Source organism: Ictalurus punctatus, chromosome 25, assembly GCF_001660625.3.
Source record: "Ictalurus punctatus breed USDA103 chromosome 25, Coco_2.0, whole genome shotgun sequence".
Taxonomy (NCBI): Eukaryota; Metazoa; Chordata; class Actinopteri; order Siluriformes; family Ictaluridae; genus Ictalurus; species Ictalurus punctatus.
In genome coordinates, this window is record NC_030440.2 from 19,468,766 (window position 1) to 19,486,002 (window position 17,237).

A 17,237-nucleotide genomic window follows, 5' to 3' on the forward strand; every position below is an offset into this window, starting at 1 on the left:
TTATTACCTTGGTGCGTGTTTTCTAATAATTCAACGTCCAGTCGTCAATTATTACTTACATATTTCTGGAAAATCTGTGCTGTGTTGAACAGTGATATGTAACAGTTGAACAGTGATACGAAGTGATATGGAACTGTAATGCGGTCAAGACTTGACTGGAACTACTTTAACTGTGCATTTACTGAAAAATAATTGGACACCTCAGAACGTCTGTCAGCCAATCAGAATAGACAATTCAACAGTGCTGTGGTATAAACTGTATTAAACCATTACAGACAACCTGAAACACATTAAAACCCATCAGGAACCACTAGAAATCTTGATATTCTTTCAGCAGAGCGAGTAGTGTGAGAATCTTTAGGCTGCTCATCATTGTCACTGAGTAACTCTTCCAAGAACCATATACAAAAAAGAGCCATAAAATGTCTGAATGCTGTGTTAGTTAGATAGATAGATAGATAAATAAATAGAGAGATAGATAGCTAGATAGATAGATAGATAGTGTATGTTGAAGCACACTATTAGGACCACTAATACACTGGCCAAACTATGTTATATTCTGTATTATACTCTACTATACCAAACTGTTACTTTGGTCAAAACATATACAGATGCAATCAAAATTGTTTAATCCTCATTGCAAATCAGGTTTACTGTAAAAATGTACAGACTTTCAGCTGTTTGCGATGAACACATCAAACAAAAGCAATTGAAATAGTTCAACACGATGAAGTGGAGTCCCCAAATTGAAACCCCAGCTGAAAATGCAACTTATAATGATTTCTCCAGTCTCATAATTACTCAACCCCTTCATGGCAAGCATCTTTAGTACTCAGTAGAGCTCCTTTTTGCTGATATGATCCGCTGCAAACGAGATGCAGAGCTTCAGCAGTGTTCCTGAGGAATCTCTCGTTCCTCATGAGCAATGGCCATACCGCTGATCCATCATGCCGAAAAGTTCCAGTTTTGTTTCATCGCTCCACAGAACAATCCCAAAAGTTCTGTAGAAACCTTCTGCGTTTAGTACACACCTTACTGTTCTCACTGAAACCTCAGTGCCTGTTGCACGAAGTCTTGCTGCAGGTCTTTTGCAGTCACTCGAGGGTTTTTCGCAACCTGCCTTCTCACAAATCTGCTTGCAGCCATTTATAGCTTCCATTTTCTGCCCCATCCAGGTATTTCAAATATTTTCTGCCCCTAGCCAGTTCAGGTATTTCAAATATTTTCTGCCCCGAGCCAGTTCAGTTATTTCACGTGTTCCAGCTCAAGCACACCTGGTGCAATTAATGAATCCCTTGATTAGTTTAGCATTAGGTGTGCTTGAGACAACACCTGTTTGCGTATTTGTGCTGTTGTGAGGGATTCTATTTAGGGGGGTGAATAATTTTGAGACTGGAGAAGTCATTATAAGTTTTCAGTTGAATTTGAGGAAACCACTTAAAACATTTGTTGTGTTGAACTATTTCAACTGCTTTTATTTGGTTTGTTCATCGCAAACAGCTGAAAGTCTGTAAATTTTGACAGTAAACCTGACTTGCAATTTGGATTGAATAATTTTGTATATACTTTATTTAACAGTATGTTTGTTCCAAGTCCTTTGGTTCAATCTGAAATTCACAATCAGTCTTCATACAGCGACTTCATTCCATTTACATTTATTCATCCGGCAAATGATTTTTATCCAAATAGACTTCCAGCTGAGTGGAAGCTTTGAGGATAAGGGATCTTACTCAAGCGCTGGAATTTCAACTCTAGACCTTCCAATCAGTAGCCGAGCGTCTTAACCACAGATCTCCCGCTGCCTCATCCTGAATACTGCAGTCTGCTAGTGAATGGAGTCTGAATCTGGGTTCTTCTCGGTAGTGGCTCTGTGATGATGGAACAAACGGTACAGCTCCATTTTCTCTACAGAAACTCCTGAAGCCTGAACCTCTAGTATTAGCATCTATGCAGGGAAATCTGAGGGATTTTTTTTTTTATCCTGTCCCCAAAATTCAACCAGAAAATCAACTCTGTTATCATGAGCAGCTTCTATGACTTCCTTATGATTTTCATTATCATCATTTTCTTGATTTCTTTTTCCTGTATTTCTGTTTCTTTCTTTCCTTTCCCTCCCAAGGTCACTCATTTTGTCCAAATTTGAAATCTTCATCACACACGGGCTCATTGGAGATGGCAGATGTTAGATGAATTTATATCTAAATTGTAGAAATGTAGTGAAAGTACGAGCTATAAAGTCCTTTGTCTGATTTGTCCGTATGGGAACATGGCACATCTCGGCGATGACAGATTAACACGGCTGTGTTTTATTCCTCCATCTCTCTCTCTGTCTCTTTCTCTCAGGTGGGAAAGTGATTATTTTTCTTCTCCATGTCCTCAACCGCAGCGCGTGATTAGGTTATGGGCCTAAAATGATGCCAGACTGGTTTCTTTTTAATGCAAGAGACCCATAAAAGTGTCTCATTAAGTTCAAGTCAGCACCGATTTCCTGTCTGAGCTGAAAGTAAACGAGCTGCCAGCACACTCTGAATGCTAACTTCCTCTCAATGTGTTATAGTTATGATTACATGTCTGCGTTTTAACATTTTAACTGCCATGTGCCCATAAAACCTTCACACGTTACCAACATGCAGAGAAAACGTGTATATAAATGGGTAATAAACATCAGAAATCGGCTAAATATTAATTAGCATTATTTTAAACAGCTTAACGATTAACTGGCATTGTTGTAAATAATGTATATACTGTAAAATATACAATCTTTTTACGTTGAAGAGGCTAATACATGTACTAGCATTACAGCAAACAGGAGAACACAAACTAGCATAAACATAAAACAGGCTAACACACAGAAAAGCATCAACTAAACTTAACTAATATTATAATAAACTAACAAAGTTGCATAACAGTAAATGGGCTAATACAAAGTATAATTACCTCCCTGCTGAAAAAAAAATCCAATTGAAACCATTACAGAAACTCTAATGGTTTTAATGGAAACTATAATGGTCCTTGCGTGTCTCTACTGGTAATGTGTTGGGTTCTCTTGGTGGCATGTTTATATCTAGTGGAAACCAATACAAACCATTAAATCCTAATAGAATTCTACACACTACATTTGTTAATAGTTTTAATGGTAAGTGTAGTGGAAACCATTAGAATTTCTAAAATGGTTTCTGTTTTTTTTTCTACAGCAGGGCTAGCTTTAATTACTATTATAACAAACTAACTTATAAACTAGCTTAAAGGACTAGCATTAACTAGCCTAAACTTACATTTATGATAAACTAGCATAATTCACGAACTAGCAAATAAAACAGACTGAAACAGACTGCTGTAGCATACAAGTAAACTAAAGGCTAAAACCTGACCTAGCATTACGGCTAACTTTACTTTACATTTAGCCGTAGAGAACACTGTAAAGTTTTAAACCCTGAATAAATTAATGGTTTATCAATGCAACACACACACACACGTAGTATATTAAACATTCAGATGTTTGGTGTATAATCAGAACAGATGAGACATGTGTGCGTGTGCGTGTGTGTGTGTGTGTAAACTCTCGTTAGCTTAGACCGTTTAGCTGTTGGTGGTTAATTATGAAAGGGGAAAAAAGAATGAAATTCTATTGCAGGGTTAAACTAACAAGACGAGGGCAGCGTGGTGGTTCTGTAGAGGACAGTGTTTGTTGTCAAGACTGCAGGAACCCGTGTTTTCTCAGCGTCGGTGTGTCTGAGTGACGTTCTGGTGCTCTGACAGAATAAACACAGCGTGTCAGTGCAGAAACACAACCCTGTTCACACAAACCTCTGTTCAGGAATCAGTGTGAAGTGTTTTACAGTGCGTCTGTGTATCTGATCTCAGCTTTAAAAACACACTGTATTGTATTAGTGTTGTTTTAATATGAATATGATATTCCTGTGTAGGTTTTTATTATTATTTCTGCACATTAAATAAAAATATCAATTCTTATTTCTGTTTCTTCTTCATTAAAGTGTGTGTGAGTCAAATTAGGAAAGTTGTTTACAGTAGGTCTGAGTAACTTGTGTTTTGACTAGAAGAGATAATTCCACTGTAGTCATTTGTGTGTCGTTAATTGGCATTTAAATTCTGTATAATATACAGGCAAGGAAGTATTAAACTGTATTGCAATAAACTTTACTATCATGTTTTTTACAGTAAAGGTCTAGTTTTTTTTTGTATTTTACAGTGTATTTATAGAAACATTCATTCCCATAGCTCATCAGTCCCTCCAGGATTTTGCGAATTTCCGCTTGCAAAATCAAGGAAACTCCACGATATTCGGTGGAACTTGCAATTTTTCAAAATTAACACAGCAAAATCAAGCATTTTTGGTTGCAATAATCACAAAAAAATTCCTGTATGGACTGATTCAGTACTACCTTGTAGACATGTACAACATGTCTTCAACAAATATCTCTTTCTTGGACAAATTATTAGTGGTATAATTGAAAAAAAAAATGAATTGTCCACTTATTTACAAGCTAGATCTGAATAAAAGTTTTTTTTTTCTTTCTTTCTTTAAAAAAAAAAAAAAAAAAAAAAAACCACGATAACATATATACACGGTAGTGTTTCACCATTAATTGTACAGGTAGATTATATATATATATATATATATATATATATATATATATATATATATATATATATATATATATATATATAATGTGTGTGTGTGTGTGTGTGTGTGTGTGTGTGTGTGTGTATTTTACAGCAAGACTTTGTAAGGTTTATGGATTGTTACCGTAAAAATAACAGGATTGATTTGTATTACTATTTATGATGATTTGGTGTTTTGGAAATACTTTCCCCATTTTTCCATTTACAGGTTTCTAATAAAATATATATATATATATTTTACTGTTGCTATTTAACAATATTTCACTGTATATTTCATGGACATTTTTTTTTTCCAATGTAGGTATAATTTTAAGGAATAATAATATAATGAAATATATTCTCTTTAATAGCCTAAATAAATATGTCTCCCTTAACAACAACAAAATAGATCTTGCCACTTCAAATAATCATGATAATTCTTTCTTTGTTTTCCAGGCTCAACAAGATTTATTTACAATTTATTTTGTGAATTTTTACTTCATTACTTCAAAGCGTCAAATCAAGTCTACAGCCACTGATATGTGAAGAGATCTGTCCATCTGTCACTCTTCATATATTACCACTATTTTAAATGAGTGAAGGAATTTCGTTTACTTTTCACAAAAAAAGTTATATCAATGAATACTTCTTATTTTTAATCAGTTCTAGTAATTGAATAAACATATTAAGTTAATATTAACTGTATATAGATTATATACAGTAGTAAATATTAAATAAAAGCAAAGTGTGCGTCTCTATGTGACCTCTCAAACATGAATGGAATAAAAATGTTGAAAATAAACTTTAATCGATAGCACATTAAAGCGTAACCCGAAGTAGATAGAAAAGCAGCATGGAAATGTTTTTTTTTGCAAACTTGCACAGTCTTGCAGAGTTTTACCTACATAGTTTCAGTATATTGTAAATATTGTAATAATCTGATATAAAACTAATAATAATAATATCAATAATAATAATAATAATAATAATACATCAAATGATAAATACTGTAAAACAAAATGTTAATCTTTTTAAAAAAGTTTCATTTATCTTTTATTGATGATGATGATGATGATGATGATGATTATAGAAAACTGTATAACATAAGATTACTAATAGTTATAGTAAAAAAGAGTCCTCCTCCCTGTCAGTCAGAGTGTCAGCCAATCACAGGCTTGTGTTTGTGTGTCATCCAATCACATGACGTAATCAGTACTTTGATAAGTCATGGTGTTTTTACACATCTCTGAGAAAGTGATTTTTTTTTGATTGATAGCTGAAGGCAGGAAGTGGGAACGAAACTAAACTAGAAATTAAAAATAAATAAATATGAGCGGCATTGGCATGCAGGTTAGATCACAGCTGAGTTTCATTAAAACATCCAGCGTGACCCTTCGCTTTTTTCTCAGATTTAAGATTTCCATGAGCAGAGCTGACGGCAGAGTTCGGTCTGACCCAACAATGAAGCTCTCATGAAGCCAAACCAGTTATTTTCTGCTGTTTTTGGATGGGGGACAGCGACGGAGCAGTCGGGGACGCTGCAGCGAGCCCAGTGTTTATTAAAAAAGTCTGTGGCCCTGATTTCAGCAAAGTCCCTTCACGTCTAGGTCAGATCCGCCTGAACTGCTTCTGCCTTGTGGCTCGTTAAAGAACCTGGCGCTCTGTATGGAGGAGAAACAGCTTGCTGTTTGATGAGAGACTGGAGGTGTTAAGCCCCGCTTGAGGACGAGGGCTTTGGGGTTCAAATCCTCAGTATATAGTGTTGAGCTCCCGAGGAGCGCTCTCAGTCTCGGAGTTTCTACAGAGTCTAAATTTACTTCTCAGAATCTCAGGAGCAGGAAAAGTGGCTTAAACAATTAGAAAATAATAATGCACTAACTGGTAGATGTTATTAGAACTGGTAGAGCATTTTACTAGGTGCTCTGACACCATATAATTTCAGATTTGTTAAAATTTTGGAAATCATTATTTTATAACGAGCAATTAAAAACTTATTAACGAGGGGGTGGGGCTAGTTAATGAGCTGTAATGCTAATCCAGCCCATTTTTCCATATCTGTCCTATTCATCAATAAGACCAACTTGCCTGATTTCCACCCTCATATAGGGCCAACCAGTGAGGAGTTGGGGCTAATGATGGGGCCAGTGAGGAGGTGGGGCTAGTGATGAGGTAGGCATGGCTAAGCCAAATGCAAATGTAACTTTTGTCTCTGCCCACATGACAAAGCTAATTAATGAGTGAAGTAAGCCTGATCTCACCCACGTTTCTGCATTTTTTCTCCGCCCAGGTGAGCCTGATCCTTTCCTCACTAATAAATGATGTGGGTGTGGCTAATACAAGCAGAAATGTAATTTTTCCTTTTTGCTCCACCCACTGGCTTGAACAGCTTCTCTATCCTGGTCTTGTATAACTCCCTGGGGGCATGGCCAAGATGGCCGCCACACGGACAAATTTTACTATACAAGGACTTGGATTAGATTAACGTCTCATCCAAAAAGTATCTATTCAAGACATTTTTGAAGTGTCTCTTATTGATGAGTTTAATATTTATCCATGTCTCCTATCAGGTGATTTCTTTCCAAAGGAAATAAGAAAATCAGAAAAAGAATGAGTCATGAGCAGATGTGTTTTTCTGTTCCTCAGTTCTCCTCCTTATTACTTCATGAAGATCATAACAGGAGACAAAAGGATTGTCTTTAAAGAACCCTGAGCCATGTTTTAATATAATTCCTTTCTTAATGATCTCCTAATGAGCCTCTGATTGGTCCAGATGTCAGATTTCTGGATGTGAAGGCAGCGTTGCTGATTTTGCCAATCCACTGATTGGGGGTTTTAGGTAAGACCACTCCTGCTAGCGCTGAAGGATTTTTGGCCTGAGTGGACGTCCTGGTCGAATTACGCCTTCACCTTCTGACAACGTAAATGAGACGAGCGTGGATTTATTGTGTGCTCTGGTCGCGGCCCGAGTGCATCCGGAGTGGGGATGGAAATGATTTATAACAGCTGTCAGCTGCACAGTGAGCACACGCTGCCAACAGCTGAGTCGTTTTTCACTCTCTCTGTGCACCATCCCTCCTCTGTTTGCTCAAAACACTTGTAGTTTGTGCTGTGAGAATAAAACTCTTCAAACCCAACGTCAGAGTACAACCTTGTGATCAAACACCAAACCCCTGTACGCCGGGACGCTGCAGTTCTATCCGTTTGACATGATCTGACATTCTCTGTTCAGTCCATTTATTTTTCTTCTGGTCAGCCTGCACTTCCTGATGGACAAATAAAAGAAAGACGCACACTAATGATAACTAGAGACACAACTCAGCTTGTATGTATGAGTGTCAGGAACCGATGTGTTTTTACAGCGGTGTGGTTCCTTTTAGAAGGTTCTGTGTTTGTTATTGCTGGCTGCAGTTTGACGCTACGTGGTTCTCCATCTTGGCGTCATGCTTAGCAACCGCACAATAAGCAAAAAAATCCTGCCCTGTTTTTGTAGGTGGACTTTATTTTCCACAAAGTCTGGCTTAAAGCTCAGGATAAACCTTTCCACTTTGATCTCCAACTGAACTCAAATCACTTTAACCCTTACTGTACTGTGTTCCTGGGTTAAGAATGGGCGGAGCTTAAGTTGCATCCAACAAGCCAATCAAACAAGATAAATACAATAATTTACTTACAGCAACATTGGTTAGCTTTCTAGCAAACTTGGCTACCTACCTAACGTCAGATACCTACTGCTGAACAAGCAATGTTAGCTAAATAGGCGTGGCTTCAGTCTCAGTCCCGTTGAAGGAGGTTTGGCTTCTGTTTTAGTTCGAGTGAAGGAGGCGTGGCTTCTGTTCCACAGTTCCAGTGCATGGGTGTGGCTACTGTCTCAATCCCATTGAAAGAGGTGTGGCTTCTGTCTCAGTCCCATTGAAGGGGGCATAACCTCTGTTTCAATCCCATTTAAGAAGGTGTGCCCTCTGTGCTGTCAGACTCAATAAAGGTCACAATGCTTTAAATTGTATCATATAATCTTGTTGTCAGTTTTATACATGTGTATATATATATATATATATATATATATATATATATATATATATATATATATATATATATATATATTAAACATCAGATAATCATCAGCTAATGTATCTAGACATACACACCACTAACACACACTGTTAACACACTTTTCTGCTTAACATGAACACCCTCCATTGTTCCCATTTATTCGGACACACAGTCTGGTGAACACACGCCGCTTGAACATGGCTCATGTGCTGAAAGTGCAGTACTGACGAATCAGCGGGTAAATTACACTGAGGACACTCTCCTGGCTCTCTGATGTGTCTCTGAACACATCTGGAACATCTGTGCAATGTTTACTGCAGGAGAAGAGGTGATGTATTACTCAGTGTTCAAGGCTGAGTGAAAGTTACCGAGGGCTTCCTTTCAGAGAAAATACCACGTCCTGCTGCTTCATACTCACCGCCTGAGTCACCCAGTCTCTCCTGTAACCTCAACCACACCAGACACGACTCATCATCTCTGTTTTGACTTGGCTGTTGTGTGTGTGTGTGTGCATGTGTGTGTGTGTGTGTGTGTGTGTGTGTGTGTGTGTGTGTGTGTGTGATGATTTGACTAACAAAGATAATGAAAGTCTAAAGGTGTTTTGTTTATAGTGAGTGCATGGGTCTGGTCTTTTTATGGGTCATGATGATGAATTCATAAACTCACACAGAACAAAGAGGAAGTTTTTTTTAATCCACACACCTTAGCTTCCATTTTCATGATTTCTAAGTATCATTCATGGAAGTGTGTTCACACCTGGAAACTATTAATGTCTCCATGACCCACTAAAGACACCAGAATAAAGAGGTGTAGCTATTCAAACGGGCTGCAGAGAACTGTGCTACACCACACACTCAAATTAGCTGCAGAAATATTTATACCAGACATTTTACATGTTGATCAGCATGAGACATCATCTGTCATTTCTCTTTAGTTATTTTAAGACTGTTAGTGGATGATTTGAGAGGTTAATACATTGCAAAAAAGGTACTTGATGTTAGATGTGGTTGACGACTGTCCCAAAAACTTTCTTCAATATTTACATCAGGAAAGTTCCTGGTATTCAGAGTCGGGTTACGCAGCTGCTTAAGTGGATTTTCTGAACTCCACATCCAGATTATTAAACTCGTCTGCATGTAGCTCATGCCTCCGAGGTTGCCAGATTTATTCTCAAGTGGTGTCCGAGACTGGGTTTCTCAGTAGTCTAGAACACCACCTTGAAGCACAAGCACTCGCCTAAATTTGGGATAGAAAATACAGACTGAAGAAAGAAATAGCATTGTAGACTAGCATTCTTTGCTTTCACATTGATGTTACAGAAAAGCAATAGACAATTTTTTAATGAGAAGAAGAAGAAAAAAATGCTACGCCCGAGGTCACCAACCTTCTTACTTGAGATCTTCCTTCCTGCAGGTTTCATCTCCAACCAAAATCTAACACACCTGTTTTAGTTGAACAAGAACTTCTTAAGGTAATGATTAGATGGTTGGAGCTAAAGTCTTCAGGAAGGTAGATCTCCAGGAACAGGGTTGGTGACACCTCTCTTTAAGTTCATTAATCTTTTTATCCCTAAAAAATATCCTGAAAGTAAGTGATGTCGCTGAGTAAAATGCATCTCCTCTGATTAATAATATTCCACAATTCTGAAAGAAACGCAAATAGAAACTTTATTCTCCATTTCAACAAGTTGTTTCACAGTAACTGGTAATCAAACTGGTAATATATAATATCAACTTTTTATATATTAATATTAACTGGATATGAAATATACTACTCTACAAATATATTTTTCTGTGCAATATATACTTGTTTGTCAACTCATCTTCATTTAAATCTTTCATCAGTGTACTGAGGCTTTAATTCAGCTCGAGCAATGCAATAAACTTGCGCTTCACTGCTGCAGCGTCCGGTGTAAAATATTATCAGTGCAGAGATTACAGAGATTACACACTGCAGTTTTATCATCATTCCACACAAGAGACATCTTCTTTACACACAGCACGCAATCGATGTTTTCGATCCCTCTTTTGATTGACAGGATATAATCCACCCTGATCATCGTATATTTTTAAACATCGGCCGATAGCATGAAAAATAGTCTTTATCGGCTGATACATCAGTGCATCTCTAAGTATTATATTCATATGTTTAATATTATCTTTACACAGTTTTTTTTAAAAAAAAGTGTATTAATGTCCGAAGCTGTTAGACATGGTGCTGGAAAAAATAAGTTTAATATGTTTAAAACATAATACGCAAGATCCTAATGAAAGTTACCACATAAGGCTGGCGCTACAAATTGCTTGTTACAAATACCACATTACCCCAAAAGTGTTTGTAGAACCTGGTGCATGAGGGTGTGGAGGAAGTCTCGGGAGAAAGTCACCATGCTTTTCAGCACACTTTCAAACACTCAACACAAACAAACCAACTGAAAAGAAGCTTGTGGTTTTCAGCCCATTCAAATTCACGCTCTGTCCATGTTTGTGTGTGTGTGTGTGTGTGTGTGTGTGTGTGTGTGTGTGTTGCACACTCTGCAAGCTCAGCCACTCACTCCCTCTCTCTTTGGTTATAGCAATTACTGGAAATACAAGGAGACACACATAAGTAGACTAATAAGCCACAGGTGAGAATAATCATGCGTTACCTGCCAGGTCCTCCTGCCTCCTCTCTGTCCATAGCTGACGTTCGACCACGCTCCCACTGCCACAGTGTTTTATTACTTTTATATCACAACAATTTGTCACCCATTACAATGTTTTATTTATCAAGGAATGACACATTGGACTTTATATCCATTTATAGTTACATTTAATGTGAGACACTACTGTCAGAACTGCTGTTACAGGAAATTAATCAACACTGTTTGACCGGTCACAGCTTCATGTGTGAGTCACTCAGACATCAGGTTTTAAATCTGAGTAAGCACTGATGCCGCCACTCTGTCCGACACAGAGAGGAACAAGTTTCAACACACTCCATGTCTTATCAGACATGATGGAGCGGTTTCCAAGACGTGGAAGATTTCCTCTATATTTCCCAATCATGTCTGAATGAAACGCACACAGCAGTTGTTTGAGTAAACACTCAGCGTCAGTGTAGTGGTGTATCAGGAGAAAAAGTGTTCTAGTGTTAATATTACAGAACTATTCCTCTTCACAAGTCCATCATAAATAATATTTTACATTTTCCCCTTTTACACAGTAACCGAAATCTCACACTGACACTGTGCTGTTTAACATCATCCTGTTTAACACACTGACGATGTTTACATGCACATCAATATTCTGATTTAATGGGAATTTGGCAATATTCTGATTAGTATTGAGTCATATAAACGCCGCAGTCTGACGGTCGATTCAGATTAAGACAATATTCTGATTCCCACCTCTGGAATATGCCTGTTTTAATCGGAAATTTGTTACGAGTAAACACCTTAGGAGGAGATCTATGTGCATGCTCAGTCCACAAGGAATTGTGGTGCTAACAGATGCTTAGCTGTATGCTAGGTGTTTAGGAATGGAAACTCCGGCATACTTACAACAACCATGTATACAGGAATATTCTGATGCCTGTACGCATATAAACATCGTATTTGGAATATTGCTGCAACCCGAATATACACCTAAAAAGAAATTTGATGTGCATGTAAACGTAGCCAGTGATGCTCATTACACGTCTCGCTAGTGTCAAATTATTTATTCAGATTTTCCACTCATTGGTTCAGATGGGTTATATTTATTTTTTGTGAATTGTACATGTTTACTTTTCAATTTCAGGTGCATCTAAAAAAATTTATATTGTGCAAAAGAACTTTCATATATTCTAGCTTCATTACAGATAAAGTGCAATATTTCAAGCCTTTTTTTGTTTTAAACTCGATGATTATGGATTACAGCTAATGGAAATCAAAAGTCCAGTCTCTCAATATATTAGAATAAATAATTTATAAATAAACACAAACTTTATTGATATTTATTTTTACGTATATTTGAAAGTTTTTTTTCTTCCTCGTAGAGCGCTTAGGTGTTATCAGAAATAGTTATCGCTAATGAGTCTGGTATTTTTTTACATCAGTAAAATGGCCAGGAATTTCCATCTTTTACATAAACATTGCAAAACAAACAAACAAACAAACAAACAAACAAATAAACAAACATCAATAAGACTGTGACACTCAGGACCAGCTCAGTGTATAACAGACTAGCTCAAAAATGTTCAAATCTCACCTTACCTTTTCTGCCTCTCCTTAAATATTAAGGATCATCATCATCATCATCATCATCATCATCATCATCATCATCATCATCAGTCTAAACGTCTCGGCTCTGTCCTCCTCAGTCCGTCTGCAATCAGAGAATTTATTAGACTCAAAGAGGTTCCTGTTCCATGTGAGCGAGGCTTCAGCACGGTGATTCCTCCACTTATAAAATCAGCCCTTAATGAGAAACAAACGTAGCTTTTAAACTCTTGTCTCGGTCAAATCTCTCACATGTCAGCGTTCTCTCCTGCCAGGATGAAGACGTCATGTTCACTCATCTCATAACACACACACACACACACACACACACACACACACACACACACACACACACACACACACACGTAAAGTGCACACTGAACATTGTAATAAATAAATAGGTATATTTTAAACATTGTAAACATTATATAACAGATCTGTCTTTAATCGGATTGTGATATTATATTAATCAAATGCTACTTAAACGATATAAAACTGATCAAACTGTATGTAGTTTACTTTTTATGTTTTTTGACACATTATCGGTCACCAGGACACATTTCAAAGGAGAATAAAAAGTGCTTAGCTTTTCTCTACTTCACTTTAAGTCTCCACTCTTCACTGTCTGTTAAAAAACGTATATATAAATAAGGATTCTTTATTATTATTATTAATAACTATTTTTAGTTAAAATGTTAGTTTGATGTAATAAAATGCACTAGTACGACACTTTAAATACATTTTTGTTATATTTAAGTGAGTTGGGAAGAAAAGCCCGAGGAAATCGGAGAACACGACGTGAAGCACGCAACATTCACTAGAAGCGTAACGACAAAAAGAAGAACTCTCAGAACTTAAATATAAACACTACTCAAGGGGAAACGCTGTGACATGGTCATGTGATCTGGATGTGGTGTGTGAGGCTGATGGGAAATGAAGTCCAAGGTGGGCATTTTGTGGAGTTGTGATGGACGCTGGGAGATGCACTGACGTGGCAGTTAGTACACAGTAATAACCTGTTGATGAACTAATGCTGCTGTATCAGTTTTATTTCATCTGGACTGTGTGTTTGGAATAGAATTGGATTATCATTTGTATGTTATGTTGAAAGTATAGTTTTTATGTAAATTAGCTAGCTAGTTTTGGGGGATTTTTCTAACCGTCATTAGCTGGCTTTATGTGGAAAATTTTGGGGATATTCTTTACCAAAAAATATATATACACATAAGTATTATATTTCTAAAGGCATATTTGATCACTGTGTCCTTGTTCTGTTCTTCTAGAGGCATTTGGGACCCAAAGTTTCATAATTCCTTAAAGACGAATGTTACCAGGATGTGTTTTGAGTAAAATTTGAAAGGATTCTGAACCTAGATGAATTGCGATTGCTTGCTTACTGACCTGACTATTATTCAGACAGTTTGTCAGGACAGACCATAATAATTATCTCTTTTCATCCAGGTCATTCCCCTCAGGGAGAAACGTCTATACGCAGTTTTTCCCCAACATCAACACGCAATCACATTTCTATCGTTTCTCCGTTACAGAAAAGAAACTTTCACTTGATATTTGGACAGCTCTCAAAAATCTCTCCGTACTGTATGTGTGCTCGGCATATCACAGGGTTTCAGACTGTACCATTTTTCCATCAGTTTGGGCCACGTTCCCGGAGTCCAGTCTTAAAAATATTAATATTAATTTGGAGGCTGTATTTGAGTCCAGCAGATTTAAACAAGCCAGTGAAGGTGTTCTTTCTTCTCTCGCCCAGAATTCAGATGCAATCCTGGCATTAGAACTCATCATTACTGTGTTTGTTTGGTTCTGTGTGTGTGTGTGTGTGTGTGTGTGTGTGTGTGTGTGCTTATTTTGTTTAATGATTCCAAGCATTATATTCTGAAAGCTGAGAGTGAATATTTTCATGGCGTCCCATCCAGTTGGATCACTTTATTGGCTCGTTAATGAATAACTTTAAAACAGACCTCTAAACATTAAATGCTCATTAGATGGTCTGGGAATAACAGCTGTAAATCCCAGTCTCAGATTATTGTCGTAATAGTGATGTATTGCAGAAGTGTGCTGGAATGGATGGGTTGTTTTTCTCCATGTAGAAGGCGTGGTGGATAAAAGCACACTGCTGTTTCGCTGTAGACCTTTCACAAATCCAATGCTGGACAAAACTCCAGTACTCGAGTGAAAATAGAGATAGCTTTGTCTTCTGTTTACATTTCTGCTGGGGTTAAAGTATAAAAGTAGCTGCTTTGATCTGTATTAGATGTAAAATATTGAGTTATTTTTGTTATCATTTTGATGATCAGTTTGTAGAGATCTCTCCCTCTTCTATCTTCTCCATTTCCAGATGACTGAAGTGTAAATATAATATAAATATATACATATAAATACCTCTACAATATATAATAAGATTACACTTATTTTATGTCTTCTACAAACAATATGCTTTCTTGAGTATCAGGGCAGAAACATGAAAGGTCAATAAACAACATTCATTCACATTCATATCTTCCATATCACGACCCTCTGTCCTCTAGTTTTTTTTTTCATTCTGCCCAACTGACTGTCTCTCGCCCCTTCAAATTCTTCTCTCTCTTTCTTCTATCAATAAAAATAAGAGTGACAGTCTGTGTCAGTGCAATAAAAACATGAAAGTGGTACAGTAAAAGTCTATCGTGGCTTGAGAATCTGCATACAGTTGCAATCAACATTGTTTAACCCCCATTGCAAATCAGGTTTATTGTCAATATTTACAGACTTTCAGCTGTTTGCGATGAACACATCAAACAAAAGCAATTGAAATAGTTGGACACAATGAACGCTTCAAGTGGTTTCACCAAATTCAACTGAAAATGCAACTTTAATGATTTCTCCAGTCTCAAAATTATTAACCCCCTTCATGACGAGCATCTTTAGTACATACTAGAACTCCTTTTTGCTGTTATGACCTGCTGCAGACGAGATGCAGAGCTTCTGCAGCGTTCCTGAGGAATCTTCCCCCGTTCCTCATGAGCACTGGCCTCCAGTTCAGTAATATTCTTGGGTTTGCGTGCTGCAACCGTCTTCTTCAAATCCCACCAGAGATGTTCTATGGGGTTCAAGTCAGGTGACTGTGATGGCCATGTAGAATCTTCCAGGACTTCTTCTGCAACCAAGACTTGGTGGAATTTGAGGTACGCTTGAGATCATTGTCCTGTTGGAAGGTCCAATGACACCCAAACTTCAGCTTCCTCACAGACGACATGATGTTTTCTCCTAGGATTTCCTGATACTTCAATGAATCCATTTCGCCTTCCATACGCTGCAGGTTTCCAGTGCCAGAACATGCAAAGCAGCCACAGAGCATCACCGAGCCACCACCACTGACTGTGGACAGAGTGTTCTTTCTTCATTCTTCTTCCTCCAGACATAGCGCTGATCCGTCATGCTGAAAAGTTCCAGTTTTGTTTCATCGCTCCACAGAACAGAATCCCAAAACTTCTGTGGATTATTTATATAATTGTGAGACTTTTATTGTGCTTTTGGGTCAGTAGTGGTGAACGTCTTGGAGTTCTGGCATGGAAACCTTCTGCGTTTAGTATGCGCCTTACTGTGTTTACTGAAACCTCACTGAAAAGTCTTACTGCAGGTCTTTTGCAGTCACTCGAGGGTTTTTGCTGTGTTTAATTATTTCAACTGCTCTTGTTTGATTTGTTCATTGCAAACAGCTGAAAGTCTGTCAATATTGACCATGAACCTGATTTGCAATGGGGGTTGAATAATTTTGATTGCAACTGCAAATGAGGTAAACACTTTACACGCATTACATACTGACCAAGTTTATATTTGTAATAAACATGTAGGCTAACAGAACTGTGGATATAATACTCAGCCATCTATGATAGCAAAAAATAAATTAAGATGAATAAGGGTGTTCAAAATAGATTAAACCTGGATTATCTCAGGTTTCAGAGTTTCTGCTGTTGCATCTGTAACTATTTGTGTTGAGATTTCAGCCATTATCTTCCCTGAGGTGGTCTGATCGGTCCTGTGAGTGCGCGCGCTGATAGAGAAGCGTTCCCATTGGCTGCATCCTGTATGCATTACGGCCAATCACAAAGGTCAACATTGCGCAACCACATGCAGAATATCCCCACTACACTTGTGTGTGGAACTCGTTTTCATAGGCTTTCAAGTTGATAAAAGATAGAAACCCTCTTCATTTCCCGAAAAAATTTAACCAGTTTGAACTGGAACGCCGTCCCCACATGAAATTCACTCCCCGGAATCACATGTACACTTTCTTTCTTTCTATTCTAGGAAAAAGATGTTACAT